At 33.3% G+C, this 7406-nt stretch overlaps 1 protein-coding gene across 3 annotated transcripts in view; it reads right to left on the bottom strand.

Moving 5' to 3' along the window:
• Window positions 1-7406, bottom strand: part of Su(H) (recombining binding protein suppressor of hairless) — a 697852-nt gene that overhangs the window by 666794 nt on the left and 23652 nt on the right. For all 3 annotated transcript variants that reach the window (XM_081762936.1, XM_081762937.1, XM_081762938.1), the window contains exon 2: window positions 2167-2221. The gene's annotated coding sequence lies outside the window, so the exon portion shown is untranslated. The remainder of the gene's footprint in view (window positions 1-2166; window positions 2222-7406) is intronic.

Genomic DNA, 7406 nt, shown 5'->3' with positions numbered 1-7406 from the left:
TACGGTAAAGTAAACCGCGTTTGCCTGGATTGTTGGACGATTGACGGAGAGACGAGCCTTCTGAACCTACTAGTATTATAGTGCAAAGCTGTATTACTTGGAGGTAAAGAATTGTGCGTACTCTGCGGGAACCGTCTAATGATTGGACATGCCGGACTGCGCGAAGATGTACCGTAATACTGGGTATGGGAGACGACGGGTTAATGTATACCATCATCGGATTTCGGTACAGTCGATTTACAAACTGAATGACACAATTAACAATAATTAAGACTTCGGTTTCTATGGTCTCTAAACTTTGAAAATGCGTGTATTTGTGCTCTAAACTGGCAAAAAATATAACCTAAAATATGACAAAAAGCATTCACAAAATTTAAATTTTTAAAAAAATTCTTAACAACAGTAATTTATTAAGATACATTCAGTTATTTTGTTCTTAATAAACAAATATTTTCCAGATCTGAAGCATCAATCACAGCATTACACCATACATAGAAAAGGTTAATTGCTTTCTCCTCGTTGCCAATACTGGCAACAATATTTCTGAACAGTAAGCAAAACTCGACTAAAATATGACTAAAAATATGCTATTATATCACTTCGGGCCCAACTATGACCTAATGCTAAAATATGATTTAAATATGCATTTATGTAACAAATAAAAACTCTATTTTTGTGTTCAGAGTCAGAAATATGTTTATATTTAATTTTCTGTGTTATTTTATACTCCTACCTCACTAGAAGGTCTTGTTGTCATTCCAAAGGGGTGTGTAGAAACTTTGAATGTATGATGGGGAAGGGAGACTTATAAATTTAACTGGATAGGCGCTGATTAGCGTAAAAGTGTGGCAGACTTACTTTTATCCGGCCTCACTTTTATCATAACAATATGAAAGAGTGGTAATAAACCTATTTCACGTAGTTATTGTATTTAAATAATGGGTAATCCTTGTATTTGTATGTAACAATTTTGTTTTATGTAATTTTGTTAGCATGACGTAAGAAATTCAAGAATGTTTCGTCATCTATATGCAACTTTAAGTATAATATGTGTGGAGTAAGTTCGTTTATTTCCTCTTGTGGAATATTGAAATGTATAGTTCTGATTAACGTGTGTTTTATCTATTTGTCTGATGAACCCAATAATTCATAATGTCTATTTGTTTGTGTTCACGTTTCCTAGTTTTTGCATTTATTGTTGGAAAATTATCATCATTATATTTTATTTCTGTAAATTGTGTATTTCATAATAGTAAAATAGATAATTAGTTCAATTTAAATTTAATGAAGGAAATTGAAAATTTTCTTGTGTAAAAAAATAAAATAAAATAAAAATAAATAAATAAAAATAAAAGTTGTGATATTGTAAAATAAGTAATGTTAATACATTATGCTTAAATAATGTCATATTTCTGCATAATGTTTGTGTCATTATTGATAGAGCGCATATAGCAATATTGTAAGTAAAATATTAAAAGCATATCATGAGATTCATTTGTATGTCAAAATGTCATGCACATGTAATTGTTTAATTTAGTAACAGTGAAAAAAAAAATACATACAAAAGTCCCATGAATTTTTATGTATATGTATAAATGCCCCACGAGTTCGTTATTTTTCTGCGTTAAAATGAGACATTTCCATCTGATGAAATGATCGCCCAGCGAAAATTATTATAGAATTCCCAGTGAACTTGCGTTCCGATTGACATTGGAACAGGGATTACTACTTAAGTAAGATCACAGTGCAGGGTTCTTGAACGTTTACCGTTGTTCAATGGTGCACGTACAGTCCTTTCGACCGCCCGAAATATGTTTATATTTAATTAGACATGTACAAATACGCCAGGATAAAAATATGGAATGGCATAGAAATCCGAGCTTTAATGATAGATTCTTTCATTCTAATTAACAAGACAAAGTGTGGCGGATGCTGACTATTAAACACCTAAAAGTTATTAAAACATTGACCAAGTTAATTCGATTCGTTCTCTAACAGAGCATGCTCTGTACTTCTGTATGTTTCTCCCTGACCAAGTTTTAATAATATTACATAAGCAATGTTAAACAACACAAATCAGAACAATTGGACTACACTGACTTACTTAGGCAGAAACACAACAACCTTTTCTAATTACAAATATATAAACAACGTAAATAAACTCACCAGTAAATAATTTTTTAGCCGTACAACATCTGAGTAGTGTAGAGTAGGTATTGCACTGAAAGAAGAAATGATAAAGAATGTTACAAAAATTATAAAGTTTAACACGAGAAAAAAATATCATGAAACAATTTTCTTGCCTACACCATTTGCACTTACATCCTAGTAAAGGAAAGATTAACATGAACTACCACAGATAGAATAAACATTCAAATGAAATATGGCAGCCGCCAACTGTATTTAAAATCCACGGGGATAGATTGTTGCCAAACATTATAATAAGTAGTAGTTGTTGAGCGATAAAGGATTCATTTCTAGAGCAAAGATTTATGTACTCATCCACAATTAATGACATGTGAGTTTGGGAAGAGAAAATCGCAGTGACTTTTCTCAGGGTATTCCAACATCATTCTCATTGGTTATATCAGCCTATACAAGGCATAGCTGACGCAAGTTAAACCACAACAGATCGATAAATGATAACTTCTTGCTACAAATTTCACCATTTTACTTTGCGTACACGGAATGTGTAATACGTTATGGATTACAATGAAGGCAACTTTGATGACGCACAATTTCCGTTTACAAATACAATTATAAAAACGAAAAACAAACTTAAACTCAAGTATCATCTGAATCTATAATATTAATAAGTAATATTAATTAAAAATGTCAAACAACTCAAAGAAATATCATTATACTTACCGCTGTCTCTTCTTTGTGTAAACAACTAGGTTTTTAACCTACACGTGCTTCATCATGACATATCTAAAGGGGGAAAGGAAATAAAGGATTCATCTCACATGCAGACATTTTCAAAAAAGTAAGATTCACATGCAGTCTTCGTCCTTCTGATTCTGTCTATTTTTATGCTACCAGACTTTGGAATTTTCATATTAGGGGCATTTATGGTGTAGTTGACCCTTGTTGAAATGTAATCCCGGACTCTTAATTAGATTATATATATGAAGACTTCATAGGAACTGTATTCTTGATTGGCAGTATGATATTATCAACGCTTAACAGGGTCAAATTCTTGAATGATAGAGTGTCATACATTGTACTGACGGAACATGGTTTAATATAATAGTCATAAATGTACACGCACGAATGGAAAAACAGAAGACATTTTCTACGAGTAATTAGAATGAACATTCAATGACATTTGCAAATACGATATGAAAGTATTAGGCGATTTCAACGCTAAGATAGGAAAGGAATAAATATTTCGTCCAACAATAGAAAATGAAACCCTGTACGAGAACAGTAATGGCAATGGGGTAAAGCTGACCGTTTCTTCAGCATTAAGGTTTCAATTGTCAAATTCATACTTCCAATATAATAATATACAAAGGTACACTTCACTCTTCCTGCTAGCTTAGATGCTAGTACGTATGCCTGGGCCCCAGGTTTGAGTTGTAGTGGAAGAGCATTCAAATTTGAACGCATTACGGTAATACAGATTTTATCCTAAACTAGCTCCACGTCTCATATAGCCTTGGTGCTGAAACGGGCTAAACTCAATTTCAACCAATCAGCCAACAAAAGTACATTTGAACTTGTCTAGATAGTTGCACGAGAAATCACACGTGTGTTGATTGACCAACGGAGGGATAAGAGCATCATAGACGTCCGTTACACACTGAGGGACAGACTACAATCTCATGATCACGAACATATAATAAAAGCTTTGGTAACTAGTAGTAATCTGGAAGTTGTAAACAGCGAAAGAAGCCAGACATCAAGTAAGGATTTCAGGTTTAGATTTGTAACATAGTCGAAGTTGTTCAAATTACACTCAAGGAGAAGAGTGAAAGCAATAATGAAGTGAAAGCCAATGTCGATGATACATAAGGAGGTATCCACTATATAGTGAAGAAAATGTAGGACAGGTTAGAGAAGAGAAAACAAAACCATGTTTTGATTAAGAGTGTAAAAAGGTTAGGGAACTGGTTACATTACAGAAGCTTCGGAATCCTACTGTTTTGAACACTGAAACACACTTGTACCTAAATTGTAAACGTGGAGCTAACAGTATTTTTTAGACTCAAGAAGAAATAGTACATGAACAGCAGAATTGTAGAAATCAAGGGAAAAAAAGTAAAACCAAACAAATAGCTTAAAGAGTTATGTGACGCAGTAAAGAGATTCAGGAAAATACCAATATCCTATTAGCTGCATATAAACAAATCGGGTTGGAAGCAAAATAAGAAAAGAAAAAGCATCTAGTAACAAGTAGAGACCACTTTAATTGAGATGACGGAAGCATTATAATAGATGGTAGTAAGGTAGAGGAAGTGAACAGATCTAAGTACCTCAGTGAGATGGTGAAAAACAAGAACGAAGTTAGCAAAGGAAATGAAAGTTAATGGCAGGAAATGGGTGCTACTTACTCGGTACAAAATTTCCTACCGTCCCACCTGGTATCAAGGAAGTGAAAATTGAAAATGTTAGGGTATAGTATTGCTTCTAACGCTTTATAGATGCAAAAGTTGCTCACTAAAACGACGGTATTCGAGAACAAAATGTTGAGAAAAATTTTGGAGTCAGAAGGGACAAACGAAACTGGTGAATGGAGAAAGTTATACAGTACATTTAGAAATTCGATTATCAAGATCAGAGATGATTCCTTATATCAAATGAAAGAAAAATGAAATGAAATCTTTTGAGTTTTACGTCCCGCGGTTATGCCGGCAAGGCTAAAGGAGACGGTGATGATGAGAAATGAATGAAATGGTGGAATGAAGAAAGTGGGGAGAAACGGGAGAACCCAGACAAAACCCACGCACTCAAATGAAAGAAAAATAGTTCTACTAAACATGGGTAGTAAAGTACCTTTCAGATTTATACATTGTCAGAAATGCGAAATATCACGTTTTAAAACGTTATGGCTTTAAAATTATGGGACCTCTCGCAAGCGGTTGAATGTATTACACAGGAACTAACTAAATATCCATGTTTCACAATCCCACGGTACCGGCGTACCAAGCTGCATAAAATAAGTTCGGGTACGAGGACACTTTTATGTTCTAATTGAATACCCGCTACGCAGTGTTTCAGGCCAGGACATTTCAAAACGTGATATTTCGCATTTTTGGCGATTTATAATTCTGAAAGGTGGTGTTTTTCGACCCATCTTTAGTAGAACTTTTTTTTCTTTTATTTGATACAAGCAGTCATCTCTCGGAGTTTGGTCACCGAATTTCTCAACGTACTATATAACGCGAAACTCCATATTTCCTGTCACCGGACATTGTACAAGTTCTTAAATCAAGACCTAAGATGACGAAACCGTCACTCGTAAGAGAAGCCGTTTGAATAAAAGACCCCTACGTAAGTCAATAAGATGGAAAGGCTAAAATAAAACAGAATATTGGGCAAGTAGGGTGGCTTGTGTTAAACCAATTTCGACTGGATTGGTTTGGCACAGGATAGAATCTAGTGGATTCGCTTTTTGACGATGAACCTCAGGATTTTTAAGAAATAGTTACTTAATGTTGTTACGCTCTAGAAGTTTAATGTTGACCTCCTTTTTTTCTTTTCTTTTTTTATACCTTGCTCCGAAATAAGAAACTTGATAACCAGTTTTGTAAATTGTGCGTAAAATAACTGTTACATTTAGTTAAATGTTTTATCAAAATTTTGGCTGCTTTTACGGCCGTATTTAAATCGAATCGTTTGAATGTCTTCTAGTTTATTGCTTACGGGTCGAAAATTTGGTAACGGAGTTCACTTCTCATTTTTGTTAACTTCCTTGTTTCGAGAGGGATTACAATTTGTCTTCTCAATCATTTCTTCAATTTGCATTTCGTTCTCAGAGCCGATACGAAAAATGAGAAAAAATCCAGACATTCGTCTTCATTTTCAGTGGATACACCGATTTGAAATGTACAAATAAGAAGCCAGTAAACGGTTTTCTATAGATTTTTGTATGGAATTTGTTATCTCTTCCGTATACTAACAAATCCGTAAAACTACATTAATTACTTTTTCCACTGCAATCCCAAACTTACGGCGAATAATATTACAGAAATAATTCAAAATACTAAGTTTACTACGATTCAAACCAATGGATGACATTATGTTAGCCAAATCATCCTGATGAAAGTACAGTTTATTTTCTAATTCAAAGTAGTAGTTATTTCTCAGATGAAAAATTATCTAGTTCCTTTTCTTGTCAGTACTCTGTGTCATTTAAATAATTTATTAACCGGTTTTGTGATCACCAGGGCCCGGATCTTGTTGACAAGTCAACTTTTTTCTGTTACGCATAGAACAAGGCAACTTCAAATAAAAACGTTATCCATCAACTCAAGGTTCTAAAAGTATTTTGTTTTAGGGTCAACTTTTGGTCACTTTTTGCCGTTTTGAAGTTTCAGGTCATTTTTTAAATATTTTAAGGTAACTTTCAGGTCACTTGCGGTCTTTTTAGTCTTTTTCTTCTGCATAAGGAAATCTTAAAATGAACACTGTTTACAGATTTGAAAAATACTAAGTCATCTCTTTTTTCCTGCTTACTGACTATTGGGGTGAAAAACTGCATTCTTAAAAAGTTAATGAACACTAAGCTGTAGCTGGTTGGTTAGGGGTAGGGTTTAATAAGTGGCCAAACAGATGGCTTTAGATTATTGACCACGTCAATGATGTGATCACGTTTTAACTAAAAATGGATTAGAAGACGTACAAAGATTTTAAAGGGTTTTTATATATTATTCTCATGTATACAGTCTACACTTGCGAACTTCTATTCTTTAAGTGTGCTTCCTAGTTTCAATTCGAGAGTGAATTGGCCTTTCAGTACGTACAATACCGTACAATGGACTGATCAATAGACTGCATGCAACTAACTGAAACAAAACTTTTGAGTGAGAAATGGTAATTAAAATTTAATAGACATTCAAAAAATGGCAATGTTTAACAAAATAAACGTTTTAAAAAACGCAAGTTTTAAGGTCAATTTTTGTGAATTTTAGGGTCATTTTTCAGCAATTTTAGTGTCATTTTATAGGCCACTTTTTAGAAAATTTTAGGTCAACAAGATCCTGGTGATCACTATAGTAAGTTGAATTAGTGTTAAAATTATTCTATATAATTACATTATTATTGTTATTTATTTCAATGATACTAATACTAGTAAGTAGGATTAAGTCACATAGTATATAGCTTAAGTTGATATTTTGAATATTAATTTTAAAAAATAGTACTAGTTAATTAATTTTCTTTCGTTCTGGATCTATAGGTGA

The sequence above is a fragment of the Thermobia domestica genome, chromosome 6 (genome assembly GCF_964235325.1).
Source record: "Thermobia domestica chromosome 6, izTheDome1.hap1.1, whole genome shotgun sequence".
Classification (NCBI taxonomy): Eukaryota; Metazoa; Arthropoda; class Insecta; order Zygentoma; family Lepismatidae; genus Thermobia; species Thermobia domestica.
Note: the sequence above shows the minus strand (reverse complement) of the source record. Positions and strands in the feature narration are given on the sequence as shown.